At 43.4% G+C, this 12,175-nt stretch overlaps 1 protein-coding gene across 3 annotated transcripts in view; it reads left to right on the forward strand.

Annotated features, from left to right (window-relative positions):
- Window positions 1-352: 352 nt before the first annotated feature.
- The window catches only part of cpt1ab (carnitine palmitoyltransferase 1Ab (liver)), a 60,966-nt gene continuing 49,143 nt past the window's right edge, over window positions 353-12,175 (forward strand). For 2 of the 3 annotated variants that reach the window (XM_039017065.1, XM_039017067.1), the window contains exon 1: window positions 353-468. The gene's annotated coding sequence lies outside the window, so the exon portion shown is untranslated. Of the gene's footprint in view, window positions 469-2,165; window positions 2,352-12,175 lie in introns of those variants that run through there. The other variant, XM_039017066.1, reaches the window with a different exon arrangement.

The raw sequence follows: 12,175 nt of genomic DNA on the forward strand, positions 1-12,175 counted from the left end.
GTTTAAAGCACACTTATGTCTCAGTCACAAATGACAGCTCCAATAAGCACTTCATGGTGAACGACGTGAACGAATGGCTTGTAGAATCATGACTCTTTCGAGTTTTCAGTTAATCGTTCGCTGATAAGGGGTCCGGCGTGCTCTCGACATTACTGACTCAAATGAACGAAATGAGTCGAAACATTCGTTCTCTTGACTGAACGAGTCGAAAAGATCCGAGTCAGTAAAAAGAGCCGAACTTCCCATCAATTGTGTCCGTTTGGCCTCTCCCAAGAGGAAGAAAAAGAAGAGCTAATGTGACGTTTCAAACTGGGCGGTCTCTGCAAGTCCTCACTCTCCATTCATACGGCGCCTTGCAACTGTCAACGCTGAGGGAGGTCTAACCAAGCCGCACAACCTTGGACACGTTCAAAGAAAGTCCTCTTTTACATTTTGCGTTGCGAATATACACGTTTGGAGAAAGGGCTGGTGAGTAAAATCATACTTTGTTTGAGTCTGTTGTGTTTTGTTCGATTATAGCAGTTTTTGAAGTGTGGCTGCAGTCAAACAATAAAGTAAAAATTGGCTATATCGTTAAAACACACAAAAAAAAATGCTTTTTGGTCTTAATGTAAGGTTAGGGTTAGGCATAACTTTAGCAGTGTGGTTAAGAGAAATTGTAGAAATAGGCGGGGTTTAGCCATAATTATGACTGTGGCTGTGGTAACTAGTGACGACCCCGGTACAGGGGAATCTCTGACGTTACATTTTGTGTTCAGTCTTCAGCGTAGTGAAATGGTCATACAGAAATATTTTACTACTATGATGTGTTTGTAAAGAAGACAATCGCCGATAGACCTAAATTCTCAATGAGCCATAAGTGTTTATGAAACTAAAGTGTTTATAAACCAAATTTAAGTTAAATACTTAGATCTAGTATGTTGACCTTCGTTTGCACTTACTCCTGTGTCATAACTACCATATATGACACTTGAATAAAACAATGTTGCTTGTGGATGTGTTCACGCAGGGCTAATCTGCGAAAGAGACCATGGTCTCCTCATGACTCCCTAGAAAGGTTAAACAAATAAATATATATTTGTTTGACCCTCTCTCCAATGTAAGGAATCTGTGTTGAAAATACACTATTTGGATGTAAATACAGTAGGCCTACCATTCATGTCATGGTATTTTGACAGCAAGAGGACACAATCTTGTTTCACAACAAAACCAGCAAGTATCAATGAATCGCTGAACTGTTGTTGGGATCATAATACTGCTATTGGGCAGGAGTCCAAATAAGAGGTCATTCATTCTCTATCAGTCTCATTGGCAAATACTTTATTATTCCCCAAGTTTGTTTACATTTTTAGCTGCAAGGCTATTGTCTAAACGTCGCTACAATGTCAAAGGGGACACCTGCCCTCGGTACACATGTAACCTCCAAATAGAGCAGAGGAAGGTCAGAGAGAGTACAGTACAGGTGTGTGTCCTTTGAGGGCCTTATGCAAGGCAATGAAGCCATAACCTATTCAGGCATCATTGATCAATCATTAGGCACTGCATTAGATTATCTAGCTTCATACCTTCTTACATTGACTAAAGTGAATTTAGGTTGACTCTGAAACACTGAATTATAGCCTATTCCAATCATAGGGAAATGCTGACCCCATTTTACACCAAGTGGCCTGTAATTCAACCCCAGAGAAACATATCCAATAATATTTCCCATGTAAGGTATTTTAAGATACACATGTGTATTATGTGCGTGAATGAGTAAAAGAAGAAACCCATAGCTCACGATTCTTTCGTTTTAGTTTAAACAAACAAGATTGCGATGACATTTTAATGGATCACGTTTTTATGCAGTTATTCAGTTATTCAGTCACATAATACTATTTACTTTATTATCGTGGCTTATTACACGTTCACCCAAGTATAATACGAAACAATGTAGCCTATTATCACAGAGTATGATGGCTATAATGTTGCGAGTTATTCGTTGCTCGTTTGCCCGAGAATTCGAGCGCTACAGCTCGACGACCTTTCCCCCAGTTTCCAGTAGCACAGTCATGTGATCACGGGAACCCATCTGGGGGAAGGGAAAGTAGCTGGTGAAACACAGCTGAATGGAAACACAACTGCGTCGTTGCTGGCTGCCATAGGTACCCAGAAATGTGTCCTTCATAAGCTGACTACACCGCCAATGCGCGCATGATGATTTTGTCCATCCACACCAGAGGCGACCATGACACGTGAACCAACTATACTAATTTGGGGGCATACCGAAACACACATTTAACATTAATGGCCATTAAGATAGCTTGCTTTTGCTAACTACTTTGTCCTGGGAGATGAACTGAGCTGACAAGGTAAAAATCTGTCGTTCTGCCCATGAACAAGGCAGTTAACCCACTGTTCCCCGGTAGGCCGTCATTGTAAATAAGAATTTGTTCTTAACTGACTTGCCTAGTTAAATAAAGCTTGAATGAAAAATAATAATAATGAAAAATAAAAAATGAACACAGTACCAGTCAACATTTGGACACACCTACTCATTCCAGGGTTTTAATTTATTTGTATTATTTGCTACATTGTAGAATAATAGTGAAGACATCTAAACTATGAAATAACACATATGGAATCATGTAGTAACCAAAAAAAGTGTTAAACAAATCAAAATATATTTTGTATTTGAGATTCTTCAATGTAGCCAACCTTTGCCTTGATTGACAGCTTTGCACACTCTTGGCATTTTCTAAACCAGCTTCATGAGATAGTCACCTGGAATGCATTTCAATTAACAGGCGTGCCTTGTTAAAAGATCATTTGTGGAATTTATTTCCTTCTTAACGTGTTTGAGCCAATCAGTTGTGTTGTGACAAGGAAGGGGTGGTATACAGAAGAGACACGACAGTCCATTATTACTTTAAGGTATGAAGGTTAGTCAATCCGGAAAATTTCAAAAACTTTGAATACTTCTTCAAGTGCAGTCGCAAAAACCATCAAGCCCTATGATGAAACTGGCTCTCATGAGGACCGCCACAGGAAAGTAAGACACAGAGTTACCTCTGCTGTAGAGGATAAGTTCACTAGAGTTACCAGCCTCAGAAATTGCAGCCCAAATAAATGCTTCACAGAGTTCAAGTAACAGACACATTGCAACATCAACTGTTCAGAGGAGACTGTGAGAAGCAGGCCTTCATGGTCGAATTGCTGCAAAGAAACCATTACTAAAGGACACCATTAATAAGAAGAGACTTGCTTGTGCCAAGAAACACGAGCAATGGACATTAGACCAGTGGAAATCTGTCCTTTGGTCTGATGAGTCCAAATGTGAGATTTTTGGCTCCATCCGCCGTGAACTGAGAAACAATCATCTGGCCACTAAGGGCTTCATAAAATAATTTTGCTTGATTGAAAGTGCTGTATAGTAGTATAATGTGTGTGTGTGTGTGTGTGTGTGTGTGTGTGTGTGTGTGTGTGTGTGTGTGTGTGTGTGTGTGTGTGTGTGTGTGTGTGTGTGTGTGTGTGTGTGTGTGCCTGCAAACTGTCACACAATTTATTATGGAAACTCCTAAGAGGTGATTATTAGGCAGACAGTATGTGTGTGGTTGAGATAAAGAGAGTAATGAAGACAGAGACTGAGCGGGAGAGAGAGATGATGTTCCTGACCAATTGTATCCTATTTGTTGCCCTGCTCCTCTCTCTCTCTCTCTCTCTCTCTCTCTCTCTCTCTCTCTCTCTCTCTCTCTCTCTCTCTCTCTCTCTCTCTCTCTCACTCTCGCTCTCGCTCTCTCTGTTAGTCTGTTCCTCTAGGTCAGTGAAAGCGAGGGAGCTGATGTGGAGAGTCAGGGCTCAGCAGCAGAAGGCAGGGGGGAGGAGGAGTTAGAGATGATAGGAGGGGTAGATATGTGGAGTGAGGAGGAAGAGAAGGGAGAAGTGGAGGGAGAGAGGAAGAGGGAGAGCATAATCGAGAGGGGAGCCTACATATCCATGGAGTGTGTCTGCCCCAAGTCCCACAATTTTTTCATTGGATTTTTTCTCTGAATCTTTCTCGATCTAATACTTGTTGCATTTACTAAATCTTATAGGGAAATTGTGTATTTAAAAAAATAGTCTCTGAACAGTTGTTGTTGTTTTGTATGCTTTATCTTTATCTGTCGTCTCTATCTGATACTTCACTGAAGTATCAGGAGTTTTGTCAAAATAAGCTAATTTGTCAAAATAAGCTACTATTTCTACATTTTGTGTCAGGCCTGGTCTGTACTAAATCTTATTTAGAGAGGTTATCTACATTTTGAAATAGTCTCTGAATAGTTGTTTGCATTTTTACATTGTTACAGAAGTGAGAATCATTGTCAATCAAATAACCTACTTTCTGTGAGTTTTGACATACTTTCTGAATATTGACCTCTGGTCACATTTTTTATTATTTAAAAAAAATATTTATCTGTAAATAATATTTATAAGTATAATATACTATACTTGGTACATTTTGAGTGAGTCATTTCGTCAAATGTACGACAATTTAAATACTCTAGGGTTTTTTGTTGTGTTGAGTGTTAATACTTTTTTATAGTGAGTGTCTTTGCACAATGGAAGACAAAATTTGTGTTATACCTATTGACATGAATGTGGTGTCATATTAAAGAAGACGTTATGCTCTTTAAAAGGATAGTGAAGGATAGTTGACCCAGCGAGCCAGCCCATTCAGCAACCCGCCCAGGTCAGCGATGCCCGTTTGTCCCTCCCGGATAAATATGACGGCACCCTGTCTAAATGCTGTGGCTACCTACTCCCTCTATTTTGTGCACCAGGTGGGAGCCCCCACCACCGAGATGTCCAAGGTTGATACGGTTATTTCTCTGCTGACTGGGCGGGCGTTGGAATGGGCTACGGGCGTCTGGCAGAGGAGGAGCTGGATTCGTATCAGGGGTTCATGGCTCTGTTCAGAGGTATCTTCGATCATCCATCGGAGGGCAGAGAAGGGGATGAGCGCCTACTCCAATTACGGCAGGAGGACCAGACTGCTGAGTACGCACTCACCTTCCGGACAGTAGCAGTATCCAACAGATGGAATGAGCCGGCGCTTTGTACGCTCTTCAAAAGAGGTCTGCGTGAGGAGGTCCAGACGGAACTGGTCTGTTGAGACGACAACCTCTCCTTGGACACACTCATCGCGATGGCAATCCATCTGGATAACCTACTTCGGGAGCTTCCCTCTGTGAACACTGGATCAGAGCCTGAACCCATGGAGGTAGGGGTCACACGCCGCCCCGCTGCGGAGTGATGCAGATGGAGACAGCTGGGGCTCTGTCTCTATTGTGGTCAAGGAGGGCACTAGCTCCAGCAGTGTCCGGTACACCCCAACTCGGGATCGACAAGCGCATAGGGAATGTCACGTGATCTTCCACATCCAGGGGCAGGCGTGAGTATCCCCTTTTCATCACTTTCTGCCAAACCCTTTTTGGTGTCGATCACACTAGTTGACTGTCCCTCATGTACTGTTTCTACAGCATTAGTGGATTCCGGTTCCGCAGGGAACTTTATTGACCAGACCCTTGCCTCCTCTCTTAACATCACCTCATACTGGCTCTCCTCTCCTTTCCCGGTTCAAGCCCTCGACAATCGGGCATTAGGTTCCGGGACCATCATACACATCACCAGACCACTCACCCTCACCGTGGAGTCCATCCATCAGGAGAACATTCCCTTCATCACCAGTGCACCAGCTCACAAGATCATTTCCGGCCTCCCTTAGCTTCAACGCCATAACCCCACCATCTCATGGTTAAGGATGAAAATCACGGGCTGGGCACCCGAATGCCGGAGGACCTGCTTTCCCGTTGCCTGTGGTTCCACGTCGGAGTCCTGTGGTTGCCCTTCAGCCCAACACCCTGGAGGTATACCAGGACATGTGGGAGGTATTTTCTAAAACCTGCACCACCTCTCTCCCTCCTCATGGCCCCTGGGACTGTGCCATCGACCTGCCCCAGTGAAGACGCATCTACCCTCTGTCGGTGGCTGAAACAAAAGCCATGGAGGAGTACATCCATGAGGCGCACCAACAAGGTTTCATCTGCATGTCCACTTCTCCTGCGTCTGCAGGCTTCTGCTTCGTGGCCAAGAAGGATGGAGGGTTATGCCTGTGTATTGTTTACGCCCATGTATTGATTAGAGGACTCAATGAGATCACCACCAAGATCCGTTACCCTCTGCCGGCAGCTATCGAACAGCTCTGCGGGGCCCGGTTCTTTATCAAATTAGACATGCGGAGTGCATACAATCTCATCTGCATCCGGGAGGGGGATGAATGGAAGACCGCTTTTAGCACGATGTCTGGCCACTACGAGTACTTGGTGATGCCATTTGGCTTAGCCAATGCTCCGTCAGTGTTCCAGGCATTCGTCAAGGAGTTGTTCTGGGACATGCTCGGACGCCAGGTGGTTGTGTATATGGACGACATCCTGGTCTACATGACTACCTTGGAGGATCACATCACTCACGTCCGAGTAGTCCTGGAATGCCTCCTGGCTAACAAGCTGTTTGTCAAGGCTGAGAAGTGCCAGTTTCATCAGGAGGCTGTCTCCTTCCTAGGCTACCAAATCAGCCTGCAAGGAGTGAAGATGGACATCAAGAAGGTAGATGCGGTCAGGTCATGGCCAGTCCCAACCACCATAAAGGGGTTACAACGGTTTTTGGGGTTTGCCAACTTCTACCTCCGTTTCATCAGGAACTTCAGCTCCATCGCCGCTCCTCTCACCGCTCTCCTCAAGGGTGGTCCCCGTAGGCTGGTGTGGAGTCCAGCATCTGACGAGGCCTTCGGTATCCTTAAGGGACGTTTCACCGTTTCACACCCAGATCCCACAATATCCTTTGTGGTGGAGGTGGATGCTTCAGAGGTGGGCGTGGAGGCAGTTTTGTCTCAACGACAAGGTAATCCACAAAAATTGTATCCGTGCATATTACTTTAAGAAACTGTCCCCTACAGAGAGGAATTACGACGTCGGCGATTGAGAGCTCCTGGCGGTGAAGTGGCATTAGAGGAGTGGAGACACTGGCTGGAGGGCACCAAGGACTCATTCGTCATCCTCACCGACCATTGGAACCTGTACATGCAGACAGCGAGGAGGCTGAATCTGCGCCAAGCAAGGTGGGGCCTATTATTTACAAGATTTGACTTCACGCTGACCTATCGCCCAGGCTCAAAGAACACCAAAGCCGATGTCCCATCTCTACGATTCGGAGGAACCTGTCCAGAGTGCACCCATAATCCCTACCTCTCAAGTTGTAGCCCCTGTGGTCTGGGACGTAGATGTTGACATTCGCCAGGCTCTGGAGAGGGAGCCTGCACCCACTACCTGTCCTCCTGAGCGCATCTACATTCCCACGGGGATAAGGGATCGGCTGCTGACCTGGGCACATACAGCTGTAGTCGCTGGACATCCAGGTATTTCTCGTATTTCTCGTACTACTCAATCTATCTCTGAGAAGTAATGGTAGCCTACCTTGGCGCAGGACATTATTCGCTACGTCAACTCCTGTTCCGTTTATGCTCAAACCAATCTCCCCCTGCACGCTCCAGCATGGCCACTTCTTCCCCTTCCCATGCCTCAGTATCCCTGGGCTCATCTATGCATTGACTTTGTCACTAATCTTGCCTCTGACGGTTTCACCACCAGTTTGGTGGTTGTGGATAGATGGATTTTCCAAATCCTGTTTCATCCCTCTCTCTGTTCTCCCTTCTGCTCTCCATGTTGCTGAGGCACTATTTCAGCAGGTCTTCTGACATTATGGACTGCCGGAGGACATCGTCTCCGAACGTGGCCCCCAATTTACATTACGGGTATGGAGAGCCTTGGTGGAGAAGCTCGGGGTCACTGTCAGCCTCACTTCCGGGTATAGGCCTCAGTCTAATGGGCAGGTGGAGGGGATGAACCAGGAGCTGGGGAGGTTTCTGAAGAGTCACTGCCAGGACCGGCAGGGAGAGTGGGCCTGATTTCTTCCATGGGCGGAGTACGCCCAGAATTCGTTAATTCACTCCTCCACCGGGCTGGGATCTTTTATTTCATCTCATGAAACATGGGACCAACATTTGATCTTGCTTTTATATTTTTGTTCAGTGTAGCTTAAAAAAATGACTAGAATTGCAGTAGTGCTGGGTGGTATACCATATTTTACGATATACCGGTATTGATGCATGGACCGGTTAGGGTTTTTACATGACCTATTTACATTTTTACCCCTCTTCTCCCCAATTTCTTGATATCCTATTGGTAGTTACGCTCTTGTCCCATCACAGTTTTCAGCTGTGCTAACGTATAATTGCAAAAGGGTTTTATAATAATCAATTAGCCTTTTAAAATGATAAACTTGGATTAGCTAACACAATGTGCCATTGGAACACAGGAGTGATAGTTGCTGATAATGGGCCTCTGTACGCCTATGTAGATATTCCATAAAAAATCTGCCGTTTCCAGCTACAATAGTCATTTACAACATTAACAATGTCTATACTGTATTGCTGATCAATTAGATTTTCTTCAAAAACAAGGACATTTCTAAGTGACCCCAAACTGTATGTATGTGCCCATCTCAGTGAACTAGTCCATTGTGGATTAAATTTATCTTATAAAAAACAATCAATCAATCAATTATAATCACTAGTTACCTACACATGGTTGATGATATTACTAGTTTATCTAGCGTGTCCTGCGTTGCATATAATCGATGCGGTGGCATTCGCGAAAAAGAACTGTCGTTGCTCCAACGTGTACCTAACCAGAAACATCAATGCCTTTCTTAAAATCAATACACAGGTATATATTTTTAAACCTTCATATTTAGTTAATATTGCCTGCCAACATGAATTTCTTTTAACTAGGAAAAATAGTGTCACTTCTCTTGCAACAGAGTCAGGGTATATGCAGCAGTTTGGGCCGCCTAGCTCATTGCAAACTGTGTGAAGACTACTTCTTCCTAACAAAGACAACCAACTTCGCCAAACGGGGGATGATTTAACAAAAGCTCATTTGTGAAAAAAGCACAATCGTTGCACGACGGTACCTAACCATAAACATTAATGCTTTTCTTAAAATCAATACACAGAAGTATATATTTTTAAACCTGCATATTTAGCTAAAAGAAATCCAGGTTAGCAGGCAATATTAACCAGTTGAAATTGTGTCACTTCTCTTGCGTTCATTGCACGCAGAGTCAGGGTATGTGCAACAGTTTGGGCCGCCTGGCTCATTGCGAACTAATTTGCCAGAATTTTACGTAATTATGACATAACATTGAAGGTTGTGCAATGTAACAGGAATATTTAGATTTATGGATGCCACCCGTTAGATAAAATATGGAACGGTTCCGTATTTCACTGAAAGAATAAACGTTTTGTTTTCGAGATGATAGTTTCCGGATTCGACCATATTAATGACCTAAGGCTCGTATTTCTGTGTGTTATGTGTGTTATTATGTTATAATTAAGTCTATGATTTGATAGAGCAGTCTGACTGAGCGATGGTAGGCACCAGCAGGCTCGTAAGCATTCATTCAAACAGCACTTTCGTGCGTTTTGCCAGCAGCTCGTCGCTGTGCTTCAAGCATTGCCCTGTTTATGACTTCAAGCCTATCAACTCCCGAGATTAGGCTGGTGTAACTGATGTGAAATGGCTAGCTAGTTAGCGGGGTGAGCGCTAATAGCGTTTCAAACGTCACTCGCTCTGAGACTTGGAGTAGTTGTTCCCCTTGCTCTGCATGGGTAACGCTGCTTCGAGGGTGGCTGTTGTCGATGTGTTCCTGGTTCGAGCCCAGGTAGGAACGAGGAGAGGGACGGAAGCTATACTGTTACACTGGCAATACTAAAGTGCCTATAAGAACATCCAATAGTCAAAGGTATATGAAATACAAATGGTACAGAGAGAAATAGTCCTATAATTCCTATAACTACAACCTAAAACTTCTTACCTGGGAATATTGAAGACTCATGTTAAAAGGAACCACCAGCTTTCATATGTTCTCATGTTCTGAGCAAGGAACTTAAACGTTAGCTTTCTTACATGGCACATATTGCACTTTTACTTTCTTCTCCAACACTTTGTTTTTGCATTATTTAAACCAAATTAAACACGTTTCATTATTTATTTGAGGCTAAATTGATTGTATTGATGTATTATATTAACTTAAAATAAGTGTTCATTCAGTATTGTTGTAATTGTCATTATTACAAATAAAATTTAAAAAATCGGCCGATTAATCGTCCAATAATCGGTATCGGTATCGACGTTGAAAAAATCATAATCGGTCGACCTCTAATGTCAACAATTCTTAATCGTGTGTCTTCTGAGATCTCTTTTGTTCAAGGCATGGTTCACATCAGACAATGCTTCTTGTGAATAGCAAACTCTCATTTTGTACGTATTTTTTTTTATAGGGTAGGGCAGCTTTAAACAACATCTCCAATCTCGTCTCATTGATTGGACTCCAGGTTAGCTGACCCCAGCCTCCAATTAGCTTTTGGAGAAGTCATTAGCCACAGGGTTCGCATACTTTTTTCAACCCACACTGTGAATGTTTAAATTATGTTTTCAATATAGACAAGAAAAATACAATAATTTGTGTGTTATTAGTTCAAGCAGACTGTGTTTGTCTGTTGTGACTTAGATGAAGATCTGATCTAATTTTATGACCAATTTATGCAGAAATCCGGGTAATTCCAAAGGGTTCACATACTTTTTCTTGCCACTGTATATACGACAAACCCAGAGATCTGTCGTTGTAGATAATATTGTAAAACATACTCCATCAATACGTTTTTGGATAAAAGTTTCACGGCCATGTTAACTAATATATAATGCATAGTACCTCTGTAGAACCTTAGGCCTTATCTGGGTAATGATCTATGCGATTCACAGGTAATAATTAAATGCCTTGGGCCTTGAGTGAACCTGTAAGGAAATGTGATGGTAAAACTTTACATTGTAAAACTACTCAATCATTTACCAACCAGACTACAAATGAACTGGCATACCTAGCTTTATTAGGCCTGCTTCTCCTCCTAATCGTACTACTGAGTAGGCTAGTAGTAGGTTTAAACTGCTTCGGGTTAAGGCGTAGACCTACTCTATAAAATGAGATGGAGTTCTATCTAGTGAAATGAGATGTGCCTTCACATACAGTGCATTTGGAAAGTATTCAGACACATTGACTTCCCCCCCCCAAAAATTAAGTTACAGCCTTTTTCTAAATTGATTAAATAGCTTTTTTTCTCATCAATCTACACACAATACCCTATAATATCAAATAAACTTTTTTTTTGTGCAAATTTATAAAAAAAATTAAACTGTACCATCTACATAAGTATTCAGATCCTTTACTCAGTACTTTGTTGAAGCACCTTAGGCAGCGATTACAGCCTCGAGTCTTCTTGAGTATGACGCTACAAGCTTGGCACACCGGTATTTTTCGAGTTTCTCCCATTCCTCTCTGCAGATCCTCTCAAGCTCTGTCAGGTTGGATGGGGAACGTTGCTGCACAGCTATTTTCAGGTCTCTCCAGAGATGTTAGCTCGGGTTCAAGTCCGGGCTCTGGCTGGGCCACTCAAGGATGTCCAGAGACTTGTCCCGAAGCCACTCCTGCGTTGTCTTGGCTGTGTGCTTAGGGTCATTGTCCTGATGGAAGGTGAACCTTCGACCCAGTCTGAGGTCTTGAGCGCTCTGGAGCAGGTTTTCATCAAGATCTCTCTGTACTTTGTTCTGTTCATCTTTCCCTCCATCCTGACTAGTCTCCCAGTCCCTGCTGCTGAAAAACACCCCCACATCATGATGCTGCTACCACCATGCTTCACCGTAGGGATGGTGTCAGGTTTCACCCAGACATGACACTTGGCATTTAGGCCAAAGAGTTCAATCTTGGCTTTATTAGACCATATAATCTTGTTTCTCATGGTCTGAGAGTCTTTAAGTGCCTTTTGACAAACTCCAAGTGGGCTGTCATGTGCCTTTTACTGAGGAATGGCTTCCGTCTGGCCACTCTACCATAAAGGCCTGATTGGTGGAGTGCTGCAGAGATGGTTGTCCTTTTGGAAGGTTCTCCCCATCTCCACAGAGGAAGTCTAGAGCTCTTTCAGAGCCCTGACCAAGGCCCTTCTCCCCCGATTGCTCAGTTTGGCCAGGCGGCCAGCTATAGGAAG

The sequence above is a fragment of the Salvelinus namaycush genome, chromosome 21 (assembly GCF_016432855.1).
Source record: "Salvelinus namaycush isolate Seneca chromosome 21, SaNama_1.0, whole genome shotgun sequence".
NCBI lineage: Eukaryota > Metazoa > Chordata > Actinopteri > Salmoniformes > Salmonidae > Salvelinus > Salvelinus namaycush.